The following is a 16575-nucleotide window of genomic DNA, read 5'->3' on the forward strand; positions in this document are numbered from 1 at the left end:
ACCTCCCTAAGTAACCTATTCCAGTGCTTCACCACCCTCCTAGTGAAAAAGTTTTTCCTAATATCCAACCTAAACCTCCCGCACTGCAACTTGAGACCATTACTCCTCGTTCTGTCATCTGCCCACCACTGAGAACAGTCTAGATCCATCCTCTTTGGAACCCCCTTTCAGGTAGTTGAAAGCAACTATCAAATCCCCCCTCATTCTTCTCTTCGGCAGACTAAACACTCCCAGTTCCCTCAGCCTCTCCTCATAAGTCATGTGTTCCAGTCCCCTAATCATTTTTGTTGCCCTCCGCTGGACTCTCTCCAATTTTTCCACATCCTTCTTGTAGTGTGGGGCCCAAAACTGGACACGGTACTCCAGATGAGGCCTCACCAATGTCGAATAGAGGGGAATGATCACGTCCCTCTGTCTGCTGGCAATGCCCCTACTTATACATCCCAAAATGCCATTGGCCTTCTTGGGAACAATGGCACAATGTTGTTGTCTCATATCCAGCTTCTCATCCACTGTAACCCCAAGGTCCTTTTCTGCAGAACTGCTGCCTAGCCATTCGGTCCCTAGTCTGTAGCGGTGCATGGGATTCTTCCGTCCTAAGTGCAGGACTCTGCGCTTGTCCTTGTTGAACCTCATCAGATTTCTTTTGGCCCAATCCTCTAATTTGTCTAGGTCCCTCTGTATCCTATCCCTACCCTCCAGCGTATCTACCACTCCTTCCAGTTTAGTGTCATCTGCAAACTTGCTGAGGGTGCAATCCACACCATCCTCCAGATCATTGATGAAGATATTGAACAAAACCGGCCCTTCTCCTCCTTCCCCTCTCCCTCCCACAGAGTATACTAAAGATCATTGCAATGAGACATAGTTTTTCTTAGTGAAGTATCCTATGTCTGTGTAAGACTCAGTGAAACAGTTTCATTTGTTAGTATTTCTGTTTGCAAAATATTGGAGAAAACCAGCTGTCCATTTTCCACCTGGATTGCCAACCAGTTTTCTAGTAAATCAAAACAGGAGGCAGACATTTGATTGAAATGAATGTCTCACAATGGTATTTTTTGTTTTAGTGGTAATCTCATTACATTGCCACATTTATGTATAATTGTAGATAGTGCTTTTATAGGAAAATTGCATCCCCTCATATATAGAAGTTTGTTATAAATAGTTTTAGAACATGGGACTTTACCAGAAGTTTAATCCTGTGTTTTTCAGGGACTCTTCTGATTCACACAACTTGATTGAGACTGTTTTTAAGTCCCTTAGATCTGCTATAAAAACAGGACATTAATGATGCACAGAAAACGTTAATTGTTCACATTTCCCAATTGAATGCCTTAGCTGAAAAATGGCATCTGTGTTCCTGCAGTGTTGGGTAAGAGATGGCCCACATTACATCCAGCGGACAGATTGTTTTGGAAGATAGAGCTAAGTATTTTTTTCCCCAGAGCAAAACAGAATATTTGACATAATATGTAGCAGATATGTTTAGAGTTCCCAGTGTCTGACATTCTTTAGAATTAGAACATCACTAAATGCGATGTTCAGTACAGATAGCTACATGTGTTTTTCTAGTGGATCTCAGTGTCACTCTGAAAAGTAGCTAATCAGAACATAGAAAGTTTGTTTTTTACAAAAGCTTTGTCTATTTTGTCTTTTTAAAAAGTGTTCAAATACTGAAAGAGTAATACTCATGTTCAAAAAATAGATGCTAACAGTAGGGACCTGATCTGTATTTTATAGGATGTTGAATGGATCCATGCGAGAGTTTCCCAAGCATTGGAATGTGAGCTCCCAAAGCGGAATCTGGATATTTTTAACAACCCCGTCATTCAAGGGTCAACATTTTACATCTCCCCTTTAGACTGCATTGGTGGTGAGAGTCTGGTGAGCAGGTTCTTCAGAGGCAGTGTTGAAGTAGAGCAGTCGTCAGGGCTCAGTTATAGATAAGATCTGTTATTTCTTGTGTTTCCACTGTGCTTTAGAATGGAGAAATCCATCACTGTTGAGGCCCCATAATACTTACTGCCAAAGGAGTAAATAGGCTAAATTCTTACCTCAATATAGATCCATAGGAACTCTGCAGAAATCAGGGTTCTTCTTCGAGTGCTTGCTCATGTTGATTCCATTCTAGGTGTGTGAGCGCCCACGTGTGAGGTCGTTGGAGATTTTTGCCTTAGTGGTATCCATAGGGCCAGCTGTGGCGCCCCCTTGAGTGCCGCGCTCATGCATCAATATATCAGGTGCTGCTGGCCCTATGCCCTCTCAGTTCCTTTTTACCGCCCATGGTGGTTAGTCGGAGCACCTTTCCTTGCATAGCAAGGGCTTGCGGTTTTGTCTTTTCTGACGTAGAGCCTTAGGGCCTTGTAAATAGTTTGTTTATAGTAGTTAGTGTTAAGTGGAGGTCATGCCCCGGTCTCTGTGTGGACTGTAACAGGCCCAGGGCTGGCCTTACCATGAGGCAAACTGAGGCGGCTGCCTCAGGTGTCAGACTGTGGCGGTGGGGGGGGGGGGGCACACCACTAGGACCAAGAGTGTAGAAAATTGTGTCTGCTGCTGGTACATATGTATTCTCTCTGCTCTAGATGCACAGAGATGGTGGAGTGCTGTGCGGGAGGAAGGAGGGCACAAGAGACATAACAGGCAGGCAGGAGAAAAGGTGAGAGGGAATAACAGAAAGCAGCACGAGCTGCAGGGAGAGAGGAGGAGGAGCCTCTTATGTACCTCTCTAGCACCCCCCAGGAGCCTGGACTGATTAACACCAGCTTCTCAGGGAGATTCCTGTTTCCTGCTGCTTCCCTGAACCCACTTGAGGAGAACAGGCAGTCAACTGGAGTAGTAGGAGCCAGTTAAGCCCTTAAGACGCTGATATCTTCCCTCACTCGGGCCCTACTACCAGCCTGCTTATTTGTCCCCTTCAATTGAGTGCTGGGAGCCACTATAGCTGTCACAGAATAGCAGTCATGAGTGAAAGAAAAAAACGCCCCTCTGGGGCAGCATTCAGAAAAAGAAAGAAAGCAAAGGAAGCTTTTCTATCTAAGCAGGAAGGAGCTCTCCTGAGATACATAGACACAAATGTTCACGGTGAGCCTTCCGGCCTCAGGGAGGATGTGAGTGGTGAGGAGATGCCTGATCTTCCAGTTAGTCAGAGTGCAGATGACCTGGCAGCTACTGCAGCATCCATATCTGGATGTAACCATGCACATTCCTGAAGAAAAGTGTAGATCAGAGAAGAGTGTGGTGGAGGTGCAAGAAACAGCTTTCTGCTGAGTTTAGTTCCTTCAGTCTAGATGATCCAGGACTGTGGACCCACTTTAGCAGTAGCCTGAGGGACTTCCTTGTACTGCATGGGCCACAGCAAGTGAAGACAATGAAGACAATTCCCCGAAGACAATTCCCCAAAGACAATAAAAATAGAAGTTTCCATCCAACACATTACTGGCATGAAATCCCAAGTGGTGACAAAGTGGAGAGGCCATAGCTTATGTACTCAAAAACCCAGAATGCTGCATGCTGTTTTTGTTGCAAACTCTTCCAGTCTAATGTTCCAGCCACACTGGGTTCTACAGAAACAAAGGACTGGAAAAATCTGGCTAGAAATCTGACATGCCATGAGAAGGCAGCAACTCACCAGAGAGCATTCCATAGGTGGAAAGAGTTTGAGATGAGACTAAGGTTAAAGGCCACCATGGATGATCAGCATCAAGAGAAGAGTGCATCAGAGTCTCTTTACTGGCAAAATGTTCTGAAAAGGCTCGTTGTCATTGTGAGAATGCTTGCTACCCAAAACCTAGCACTGCGTGGCACTTCGGATCAGCTGTATGTGCCAAACAACAGAAACTTCCTTAAAATTATGGAGCTGATGGATGAGTTTGATGCTGTACTCCAGGAGCATCGAAGAAGAGTCACCACCCAAGAAATGTACACACACACTACCTTGGAAAAACAATTCAAAATGAGATCATACAGTTACTGGCAACAAAAGTCAAACAGAAGATTGTGGCAGATCTGAAGTCAGCAAGATATTACTCTCAAAAAGAAAAGGAGTACTTGTGGCACCTTAGAGACTAACCAATTTATTTGAGCATAAATTTATGCATCCGATGAAGTGAGCTGTAGCTCACGAAAGCTTATGCTCAAATAAATTGGTTAGTCTCTAAGGTGCCACAAGTACTCATTTTTCTTTTTGCGAATACAGACTAACACGGCTGCTACTCTGAAAGATATTACTCTGTTATTCTGGACTGCACACCTGACATCAGCCATATGGAACAAATGACTTTAATGGTGCATTTTGTAACAACAACAGAACGTAGTGAAAATGTCCCTGCAATAGTGACTGTCATTTGAGCTCCCCGCCTCAGGTGCCAAAATGTTGTGGGCTGGCCCTGAACAGGCCTATGCCTGTAAGTGACCCCCACAGCAGCTGCCTCAAGTGCTTGGGGGAATCACATGTGAAGGACAAGTGTCATTTTTGTGAACATTTTTGACCTAGGACTCAGAAAGAGTGGGATATTGACTTGCGGGCTTTCCTCATGGAGGCTTTCCTTTGTTTGGCTTCCAGGCCGTCCCACCAACACTCACCTAGTACCTCAGCCTCGGTGTGCAGCGCACCCCCAGCACCAGGCTCTGCCCAGCACCGCTCCCCATCGCCAGTGCCCCAAAAGTAAACAAAGAAGCACAGCTCCCTGGCACTGAGCAAGAAGGGCCATGGGACATGGGGTAAAGGACCCAGTTCGGGCCACCCTGCCACTCCGGAGCCACATGGATGTGCCTTCCCAGTCAGGGCCCTTAGCCCCTTAAAGGATCCACCACCGACTCCCGGGAGTGGTAGGGAATCCAAACCCCTGACGGTACCGAGAGAGCAGAGGCCTCCGTCCGCGCCGCCGGCACTGCACGTGCCACAGGAAACTGCAACAGCTCCCCACGAGAGCAAGCGAGCTGCTAAGACCCCGTAGGGAGCAGTGGAGGACCTCTGATCCCCTGAGACAAGGCAGTGCTGTCCTCCACCCTGAAGATCTCCAGAGTCGGAGACCAGATCCTCTGGGGCTCGCCCTCGTTCACCGCATTGCGATCCCCACCATTTCTACGTGGATGACCTAAGGGGAGGCGCCGGTCTCTGTATGGCCGGTACCATTCACCCTCCCCGCAGGTTGTCCTCTCAGTGCAGCTTTCAGTCGCCTGCCTCATGGGAGCACTCCCCGTCCTGATTCTGGTCCCCCCAGCCCTGGCACCGGTCCCCTCGATACTGGCACCGATCCTCTCACTCCAGGCACCAGTCTCCAGCGGCAGTGGCTCCACCATGGTCACTGAAACGGGATTTCTCCGGAACGGAAAGGCAGTTCAGCCCCTCGCCCAGACTCCACCGGCCCAATTGGTCTCCCAAGGCCGCATCAAGATCGATGACACTTCCTTGGCAGCACAGCCAGTGACCAGCACAGTGGCCTGATTGGCGTCATGCTTGGAGGTAGGGGTAGGGGAGACCACACCCACCTTTAAACCTCCCTCCCCTATGCACCTCCTCCGGTGATACAGTCATCATCTTCATCCCTGGATGAGATGGTTACGGGACCCTCAAGAGCCAGCCCACCTGATAACTTTAAAGAACACCAGGCCCTGCTTCGATGAGTGGCTGAGAACTTGGGCCTAGAGGTGGAGGAGATGGCCAAGTAGGTGGAGACCTTGTTCAGTGTCCTCTCAGCCTCTATCCCAGCCCATGTTTCACTACAAGTGCATGACAGGGTCCTCAAAATTGCCAAGACCCTCTGGAAAACCTTGTCTTCCATCCTTCCCACCTCCAAAAGGACCAAAAAGAAGTACTTTGTCCCAGCCAAAGGATTCGAGTACCTTTATACCCACCCACCTCCGGACTTGCTGGTTGTCTCTGCGGCCAACAAAAAAGACAAGTGAGGCACACCAGCTCAACTCCCCAAAATAAAGAGGCGAAAAGATTGGACCTTTTTGGGAGATAAATTTATTCCACTGCCAGCCTACAATTCCAGATGGCGAACCATCAGGCCCTTTTGGGCAGGTACAATTTTAATTCATGATTCTCCCTCCATAAGTTCAAGGAGTCCCTCCTGCAGGTTTTGGCCCAAGAATTTGGCACCCTGGTGGAGGAAGGCACCGCAGTGGCTAGATGCTTCCTTCAGGTGGCATGGGACTCAGCGGCTAAGGTGGTTGCAGCGGCGGTGGTTATGAGACGCATCTCCTGGCTTCAGACCACTGGCCTTTTCCAAGAGATGCAGATCTCGATCCATTCCTCCCATTCAAGATCCAGATCTCCCATTCAATGGGAATGGTCTCTTCTCCAAACAAATGGATATAAGGTTGCATGGGTTGAAGGACACTCGGGCCACCCTTCACTCGCTGGGCTTGCATATGCTGCAGTCTGCACAGAAGCATTTCCGGCTGCCCCCGCCACCAAGGCCTTGGCAGCCTCGTCAGGGATCTGCTAGGAGAAGGGACAGACACACAAGTTTTAGTCGTCACCGCCCTTCCTCCTCCCATTCACCCATGCAGCCTGGCCTGGCGAAGCATCCCGGGGGCCAGAAGTGCTCATTTTGAAGGTGCACCTGAAAGCAATGCCCCAGTCAATTCCCTGTCCTTTCCTCAACTGTCTTCATCCCTACCATTCGGTCTGGTTGCGGGTCACTTCAGACTGCTGGGTGCTGGACATAGTATCTCGGGGCTATATCCTGCAATTTTCGACCGCCCCTCCCTCCCTCCCCCGCTCTTTCCTGTTCCTCTTCAGGAACCCTTCTCATGATCAACTCCTCATTCAAGAGGTCGAGAACCTCCTGCACCTAGGGGCGGTGGAGGAGATCCCTCAGAACATGAAAGGAAAAGGGTTCTATTCCCACTACTCCCTAATTCTGAAAGGGGGCCTCAGACCCATCCTGGACCTGTGTTGCCTCAACAAGTCTCTCCAAAAAGTTGAAGTTTCGCATGGTCTCCCTGGCCTTTGTCATCCCCTCCCTGGATCCAGGAGACTAGTACACCACCCTCAACTTAAAGCACACTTATTTCATATTTGTATATTCCCAGGTCACAGACACATCCTCCATTTCATAGTGGGCAGGCACCATTTTTAATTCACAGTGCTGCCCTTTGGCCTCTCATTGGCCAGGGTGTATGCCATTCATCTGATAGCCATGCAACTGCCTGGAACCAGGAAAGTCGTGGCGGATCAGCTCAGCAGGACTTACTTCTCTCACCATGAGTGGTCACTCCATCCAGAGATGGTCGGCATAATCTTCCAGAGGTGGGGGACTCCCCAGGTGGACCTGTTTGCATCCAGGCAGAACAGAAAGTGCTACGTGTTTTGTTTGATCTGGGGAATGGACAAGGGCTCCCTGTTAGATGCCTTTCTCATTCCATGGTCAGGGGGACTGATGTATGCCTTCCTGCCAGTGCTGCTGATTCACAGAGTCCTTGTGAAGATCAGGCAAGATAGGGCAAAAGTTATCCTAATAGCCCCTTCGTGGCCTCTTTTGCACTGGTTCGGCACATTGCCGAGCCTTTCGGTAGCCACCCCGCTGCAGCTGCCCCTCTGGCCGGATCACAGAGCCATGGCAGCCTTTTGCATCCCAACCTGGCAGTGCTGCATTTGATGGCTTGGCTACTGCATGGCTAAGCACAGACAAATGGGCATGCTCAGCCCTTGTCCAGAAGGTCTTGCTGGGTAGCAGGAAACCCTCCACCAGAATGACTTACCTGGCTAAATGGAAAAGATTCATGTGCTGGGCCATGCTTCAGGAGATCCTGGATTACTTGCTGCACCTCAAACTCCAAGGTGTGTCCCTGTCATCGATCAAGGTCCACCTGGTCACTATATGGGCTTTCCATCTTCCATTCCAAGGCAGGTCAATCTTTGCTCACAACATGATGGCACAGTTTTTGAAAAGTCTGGAGCATCTCTACCCACATGTCCGGGAAACTGTCCCTCCTGGGACCTGAATCTCGTGTTGTTGACGTTCATGGGGGGTCTCCATTTGAGTCTCTGGCTTTCTGCTCTCTCCTATTTCTAGCCTGGAAAGTTTCATTCCCGGTTGCGATTATGTCAGCCTGCAGGGTGTCTGCGATCAGGGCGCTTATTTCGGAGCCGCCCTATACAGTCTTCTACAAGGATAAGTTCCTGCTGCGACCGCACCCATCGTTTCTGCCCAAGGTCATTTCCCAGTTTCAGACTAGCCAGGATATATACTTGTCCATCTTCTTTCCAAAGCCTCATGCATCAGATGAGGAGTGCAGGCTACACATCTTGGATGTCAGGAGGGTGCTGGCATTCTATATAGATAGAACAAGGCCGTTCCATAAGCCAGCACAGTTGTGTGTAGCGGTGGCAGACAGAATGAAAGGTTGCCCGGTGTCTGCTCAGAGGATTTCGTCCTGGATCACAGCCTGCATCTGCTACTGCTGTGAGCTGGCCAAAGTGCCTCCGCCGGCAATCATGACGACACACTCGACTAGGGCACAAGCGTCATCAGCGGCCTTTCTGGCACAGGTACCAGTCCAAGAGCTCTGTAGAGCCCCTACCTGGTCGTCTGTCCACATGTTCATGTCTCATTATGCGCTTACCCAGAAAGCTCAAGACGATGCTGGCTTTGGCAGAGCAGTGCTGCAAACTGCAAGACCACGCACTCTGAACCTGTCTCCATTGCTACTGCTTGTGCGTCACCTAGAATGGAATCGACATGAGCAGTCACTTGCAGAAGAAAAACCAGTTATCCACCTTTTTTGTAATGATTGTTCTTCGAGATGTGGTGCTCAATGTCTATTCCATTACTCACCCTCTTTCCCCTCTGTCGGAGTTGTCGGCAAGAAGAAACTGAGAGGGTTTAGGGCTGGTGGCACCTGATATACCAACACATGAGCATGGCACTCAAGGGGACGCCACAGCTGGTCCTACGGATACTGCTAAGGCAAAAATCTCAGATGACCGTGCACATGGGCGCACACACACACCTAGAACGGAATGGACGTGAGCAACACATCTCAAAGAACAATTGTTACGAAAAAAGTGGGTAACCATTTTATTTGCACAGCTGTAACTGGGGATAGAATTCAGCCCAATATGGTCAGCCCTAGAAGTGGCTGAAGAATTTAAGTAACTTGTTATTTTAATGCATTATTTTTTTAGCCCTCGAGCAGGTGACACTTAAGAGTTAAAAAAACAAAACATTCAAAAAACCATACAGCTGGAAAGGCAGAGACACCAGGATGTTTGCACATTTGTAACCGTTTGGCAGTAGATGTACTACACTGGTGATGTAATCTGTATGGCACTTCCAGTATTTTAGATTCAAAGGAAAGCATAATTTTCCATGTAAACACGGAGTCTGACATTTAGTTTTGCTGTTTGTTTTAATGGTTGCCTCAGTAACCAATAAATAGTTTGTGCTGAGTGCTTTAACAGCCAGTCATTTTGTAGAAATGAGAGTTGTCTAATCCTCCTGCAACCCCTCGATTGCTGCCTCATGGTTTAGGTGGCTACTTTCCTGGTGCTGTTGTTAAAGTGGTATTGGCTGAGCTTCTAGGATAAGATCTACCTTTTTTTTTTTTTTTTTTTCCTCCCAGAAGTTTACAGCCCAGGAAGAAAATGTTACACTTGTGTGAAACGTGGTCTCATAAGCCTGCCATGGAGCGCTCTGTTCCATGCAAATCTTCAGAACCCTTTTTTGAAAGTGATTGATATCAATGAAGAAATGTGTGGAATTTAAGACATTTTTATCAATCAGTAAGTTTGCTACCAAGAATTGGCTTTAAAAAAAAATCTGTGCAGAACCAAAGCTTCCCAAAACAAAATTGAGAACAAGATTTTGTAAAAGCAATTAGAGCTGATACAGCCATCAAGAAGAGAACAACAACTTTTCACCATTTTATTATGTGGGATTCACTTCTCAACATAAACAGTTCTCTTCAGTGTCCTAATTGATTTCCAACTTTTATTTTAATTCATAGAGCCTAATCTCCGGGATACTTTATGAAAGCATACTACACCCAGAGGGCAAGAGATTTGACCACCATGTTTTGCCTCAGTTGAGTCATAGTGTCCCCCTGGAAGAATTTTTTTTTAAAGAAAGTTTTACTCAGGCATGGACAATATATTTCCTTTTAACTTAACAGCTTTCTGCCAGCTGTGCTCTCATAGCTGTTGGGGGAAGCATCAGTAAGGTAAATGTACTTAGCCCACTAGAAGACAGGTACAGAAAATGATTGAGTAATTGTCAAAATCTATTGAAGTAAACTCTGAGGCTACAGCTATTACCTTTATGATGACATATTGTGAGGGAAGCTCACCTAATATACTAGTCTGAGGCACTGATGCCTGACAGACTCCTTTAGGGTCCTTTTTATATTTTATTTGACATATATTATGTTAACTTTGACAAATCCCCATATGTTATCACATCACAAAATTGGCACGAGGTGGTCCCTTCTTGGCAGTTTCAGAAGGGAGGCCAGAGCTGAATGGTCAATGGAGACTAAACTCCCTGTCACACTCTAAGGGTATGTCTGCACTGCAGTCAGGAGGTGTGACTGTAAGCCCCTGTGGCTTTGAATGTCAACAGTAAGTTTTAGCAAATAGTTAGTGAATATCAGTTTTATTTCTTACACACACATATGTGAACACATATGGTCTCTAGAGTAAAAAAAAGTCATAGTTCATTAATTTTCTCTTAAAATAAAAATCAACAAATAAATTAGTAGAAAATATACAGAGAGGAGCATGAAAGTTGAGAATTTTCTTCTTGAAAAGTCTCTGGTATTCTTTCTATTATCCTAGCCTATGGTGAATAGCTCACCTTTCATGCTCCTCTCTGTATATTTTCTACTAGTTTATTTGTTGATATTTTTAAGAAGAAAATTAATGGACTATAACTTTTTTTTTTACTCTAGAGACCATATGTGTTCCTGTGTTTTAATAAAAGGTTGTAAAAGCGACATTCATTTATAACATTTGGAAGATTATTCATGGAAAAATTATGCAAAGGAAAAAACAGTATAATCCTCTGGGATATTAAAGATATGTGGTAAAGTTTTCCAAATGCTCTTGCCATAGTTCTCTAAACAGCACTCATCACATTCTTCTGCGTTTCTCAAGTTACCCAATGTAAACAGTTTTTTTTAATAATGTTTTGATAGTTTTATACATTATTTTCTTGTACATGTCAGCATAGTCTTGACAATGATGTTGAGAAATAATGAAAACCAAATTTGCCTTTCTCCATGCCAGGTAACTGGAAAATCCTGCTTAAAGTGCTTTGTTTCCCTGAAAGCCATAATGATAGAATAGCAATCATGGCAACAGTATGCACTAGGGTAGGGGCCAAGGAGAATAAATAGGAGACTTTTCAGTAGCAGATGATCTCATTTAATGGAAAAAAGCACCAAAAATCACTTGATCTCAACTGAATTTAGAGACTGGAACTTCACTGTTGAGCAACAAGGCTAGGCATTTGCAACACACCAAGCAGGGTCTGGGATAGTGGTCTACACTCTGAAATAAAACCTAATAAATTATATGAGCTTTATTCTTTTTACAGGGAAGTCTCTTGCTGGGGTAATGTTGAGCAACAGATTTTTTTTTTCAAACAAACCCAAGATTTTTTGGCGGCTCCAAAACCCCCCTCCCCCATGGATTCCAAAGACTTCTTTTAATTTGCAGGCAAAGGAAAAAAAAAACTGTTTCAGAAGAATGAAGCAACAAATTATATCAGTCAAGCCTATGCACTTTCAGGTTGGGGTAGTACCACATTCAAATCAGTAGTCTGCTCTGCTCCCCTTGTCAATGGTAAAATGCACTGTTATTTCTATGGAAACACTGTTGTCAGGGCTCTTAAATGATATGTTGAAAAACAACCATGTCGTCAGTTTCAAAAAAGCACCTTGATGCTTTCTGGTGGAAAATATCTCTTTATGATGTGTTTCTACAATGCCTAGCACAATGGGGTTGGAACTCTTATGCACTACTGCGGTACAGATAAATAATAATAATGGAGAGAGACAGCCCTGCAAATCTGTGAACATCCACTTTATATCCAGGGATATCTGCATCTGGATGCAGAGATCCACAGACCATGTTTGTGGATCATGGATCAGACGCAGATACATATTTTGTATCCACGCAGGGCTCTATTCATAGGCATTCATCTCTGATTGCGCATATGCAAAATCAGCAGCTGTGTTGCAAAATTCACTGTCAAGAACACCCACCCACATGTATGAAAATAAGAGTTGGGCCAATGGGCTCTGTTTTCAAAGGGTAACTTAAGCCCCTCTTTACTATTAATAAGAGTTGTGCAGCCAAATCCTTGAGTGCTCCACTGAAGAATGATTCACTCCTCATGGTCAGCATTAGGGCACTGAGACTCTTAATACTCACATACAAGTCTGACAGCTTACTCCAGTGTGCAGGCATTCTTATAGCTGGAGCACTATAGGTTGCACGAGCATTATCACCATTATAACCAGCTGTTTTCATTCTCTTGTAACTTTCATTAACTGTCACAGGCCTTGTGTCGGCTTGAAGGTGACATTTTTTGGAAGTTGGAGCTAATACAAATATTTCATCCTTGGGGGGGAAAAGAGTAAAAAAATATATTTTCCACATTATAAAAATATAATTGCAATTTTTTAAAATAGCACTAACACCAACAACTGAAATGGGAAAGCTGGAATTCAGCAGCAGTTTAGTCTTCACTGGCAGAAAGTGGCTTTGAGTCTTCCAGTGAAAAATTGGTTTTGCTTTCATGGAATTAAGATTCAAAAGTGTCTTTGTATGGGTATGCTGTCATACAGTGGATATGGGGTTTTTTTAGCTGCTTTTATCAGTGGTCTAAGGAGAGAAAGATGCATTATGCATTTATGTAGAGCTGATCTACATGTGCAGTGAATGCATGCAGCTTCTGGGCTCTGCATTGATCTGGACTTTTATTCACAAGACCACGCTTTGTTGATTGATACAGTGCTGATGAGATTTAACTGAATAATTCAAGGATCCATGGTTGCAGACCTTTCCTGGGGAAATTTTCCTCCAGTTACAAAGTACTGTGTAACTACAGTACTGGATAAAATAAATACTGGGTGCTTTGATTTCTGGAACTGAGTCAAAAAGGGCATCTTAAGATATGGATTTGAATTGGGTTTAAATTAGGTTCAAGTTTTAACTGTATTCCATAAAAGTCTTATGAGCTGTTTTTTTAACATTTTGGCCTAAATGGGCAGTGGGAAAACCTGATGGTCAGAAATGTCTTGGTAAACTAATTCCTTCAGTTTTTTGTTTGTTTGTTGGTATGTGTGTATCATCACTAATCTGTATTTGGAATCAATTTAGAGCTGATGCATTTTATTCTGTAACTGTATTTTTGAATATGTGGTGGCCTCATGCATGTTCCCTATTATGTTAAAATGTTTAAAATTACCACCGTACACCAGTTACATTGCTACTAGCTACATTTTGCTCTCTGTGTCAGTATTATAATAAGCATACATAGAACAAGCAAGATGCTGTCTTTCATCCTCGCTAGTAAGAGATAATTTAAAAAATAAACTTTAATCCAGTATCCACCTCGAAAACCTATGATAAACATTTCTTGTTCCCTTTAGCTGGAGAGAGTTTTAGAAGGAAAAAACCCCTTGTTTGACAATTTCTAAGACGGTATTAAAGAAGTCATAATTATCCTTTGGGGTAAAAGAGAAAAATGTAGTTAGTATGCGCTGGAGCTGTTATTGCTGCTGTTGTTAAAGTGCAATCCCATTTAATCACAGATGGACTTTGGGATTCAGTTGGAGGTGGCAGGGGTGGCAATGTCATGTGGATCCCCCACTCTAGCCCAGTTCAGTCAGGACATCTCTCAGCATCAGGATGACGAAGGCTCAGGGTCCCAACAAACAATGGGGGTAGCAGCCAGGATCCTGACACTCACTCCACTAGCCTCCCTTTGCTCTTTTCTATTTTCCCTCCAGAGTCCCCTTCTTTAAGGACCCACAAAAAGAATGGTGGGTGGAATAGCCTGTCCCCTCATTTATTTTGTCCACCAGGTTAGGCCTAATGTCTGACGCACAAGTTTCCACATTAATTTTCAGTTCCACATTTACCGTTTTTACTAAGCACAATATCAGCACACTCATTGATTAGGCCTTTTCCTTTACACTAATTTAGTCTTTGTCTCCTTTTCATACCTTTTCCCATTAACATTTGTTGTTATAGGTTATTGTGACACCTTCAGAACTTTCACTTACTCTTTTCCGTTGAGTTTACAATTTGGGTAAATAGGTAGGCCCAATTATTACAACATATGACTCTCGTTGATTTTAATAGCCTCCCTACAGCTAAAACCCAGGCATCACTTAACAGTGTAATTGGAATAAAATATTCTCCACTTCCTAAGAGAACCCTACAATGTGCAGTCAAAAACTGGAGAAGCAGATGCCATAATCTCTATAACTGGGCATGCAACTTCCGGTAATCTGGTATTTCATCTGATCTCACATAGGTAAACCAAGTTAGGCCTGGGCATTATTCCCATAGAAAAATCCAAGAAAAAGCCAGATTCTGCAGAAATTGATATTGGTGATTCAGTAGGGAATATCTTTTCTTCCAAGTCAATACTGACCTCAGTGCTCCAGCATTATTCTAGGGTGTACTATGCTGCTGGAGGGGTCATCTGTAAAATAGGATATTAAATGGAGGTCCTAGCCATTTATGGATAAAAACTAAGGATAGTTGTTTACAAGTTCAATGCTAAATTTAATGAACATTAGTAGCAATTTTATATTAATTGATAACACGTTCCATTCTCCTTTCAAGAATTATTTCTAATAATTTATTGAAAAAGAAGCAAATCAAATGAAGAGGCTGCTCAAAAACAAGTTCCCAATCCATCATTACTTTCTAATCTAAATGCTTGTACTGTATAAGTAGCTTTTACCAGTACACTAAAAAGCGCCAGACAGTTTCATTGCAGTGACAACTATGGTCTGTAAAGATCAGAATGATTGACAAAGATGGATCAAATTACTAGATGCTAACTATATTCAGTTAAAAGTAGAAACCCAGATACTTGATACAGGTATAGGAATCCTGAAATGAGCTCCAGTTGACTGAACATTTGAGGGATTAGAGTACAGTGACAGCATCCATATTAGGTATGACAGATATTCCTAATCATCTTCATTACAGAAGTTTTTTGTAGCAGGCAATAAAGCAGGGCCTGCAGTATTACTTTCACTGGATATTTCTAGTTGATCATCCTTAAATTATTTATGTAAATAATGGAATGTAACAGGGTCCACTAATGTTTGGAGAAAGCGTCTTCCAAAGCATTACTTCTAAATAATAAATAAGAGAAAAATTCATATTCAGACAGGGAATGCATACTATTGTTTGATAGTTAATTTACCTTATCTTGGCTTTGTAGCTTTAATTACATTGAGTCTGTACATTGTGAATGACTGCAGAAATTAATAACAGGACTTCTATGAATTTTATTTGGAAGTTTCCAATTTTTTTCTGCATGCAAATGGAATAAAATACCAGAAGGCACATCAGTATGTTCATTGGATTCTCAGATGTTGCCTTTCTAGCCATGCTGTATAAAGGAAGAAACATGCCAATATGAGCCTGTGTCTTATAGTGTTCCAACCCTTATTAGTTACAGCAAACATAAAAAGCAATAGTTTTTGGGTTTCATTTAAAATGAATCACTTCTACTGACCCGCCTCCCCCCATTAGAGACTATAAATAATCTACTAACAAGGTGTCAATCCCATGGTAAAAGAAGAGCAAGAATTTCCTGTAGGGAGACGAAACAGCATTTTCTGGGTTCTGTCTCTGCTCAGCATCCTGGACAGTTTAATAAAATATGCATTACTTTCTTTTAAGTTTGACTGAATTTAGTGCTGGGAACTATTCATCCATCGAATAGTTACAGCACCGGCAGCAGCCATGCAAGCCTCTCCACCCTATCTTACCGCTCAGGATAACCTGTCTCCTGTTCATTCAGCAGTCTCACGACAGGTACTACCGTTAGGGAGATCAGTTGTGATATGGACTGGTTCATCAGGAACTGGAATTAGACAATAACCTCATTTCACAAGACTGATGAAATAGTAACGACTGTCAGTCACTACCAGATGGTCAGATTTGAACTGGTGCCCTAAGGTGAAAGGCCCCATATCCCCCTTCTGCTTTCACCCTCCCCCACAAGCCAGCTATTCTCTCAACATGAGCCTGATTGGAACAAATACTTTAGAGGTGAAAGGCTCCATAACCTATCCCCAATCTGAGTTATCCAGTCCTCTTGCATACATTAAGAGGGGTTTCACCATTTTTTTAACCAGGTTTAGTTTTTAGTGTTTTGGTGTCTTAATATCTGCTCGATCTGAAAGCTCTTTTAGTCTCCTTAAAAGGAATTATAATTAGGGTTCCCTGTCTACTGCAGAAGTCACGGATTCTGTGACTTTTTGCAACCTCGGTGACTTCTGCAGTGGCCAGTGTGGCTGACTTCAGGGCCACCCAGGCGGCTGACTTCAGGGCCACCCAGGCAGCTGACTCCGGGGCCTGCTGCTCAG

The 16575-nt window shown here is 44.1% G+C and overlaps 1 protein-coding gene and 1 long non-coding RNA gene across 3 annotated transcripts in view; one reads left to right on the forward strand and one right to left on the reverse strand.

Moving 5' to 3' along the window:
• Nucleotides 1-16575, forward strand: part of RALGPS1 (Ral GEF with PH domain and SH3 binding motif 1) — a 391212-nt gene that overhangs the window by 345346 nt on the left and 29291 nt on the right. The gene's annotated exons all lie outside the window — the stretch shown is intronic.
• On the reverse strand, nucleotides 5976-16513 carry LOC144275953 (uncharacterized). Its single transcript, XR_013348160.1, has 5 exons — nucleotides 15405-16513; nucleotides 12386-12574; nucleotides 7714-8677; nucleotides 7206-7430; nucleotides 5976-6451 (listed from the first exon to the last, which is right to left on the reverse strand). It is a non-coding gene; the product is annotated as an uncharacterized LOC144275953 (long non-coding RNA).

Source organism: Eretmochelys imbricata, chromosome 16 (genome assembly GCF_965152235.1).
Source record: "Eretmochelys imbricata isolate rEreImb1 chromosome 16, rEreImb1.hap1, whole genome shotgun sequence".
Lineage (NCBI taxonomy): Eukaryota > Metazoa > Chordata > Testudines > Cheloniidae > Eretmochelys > Eretmochelys imbricata.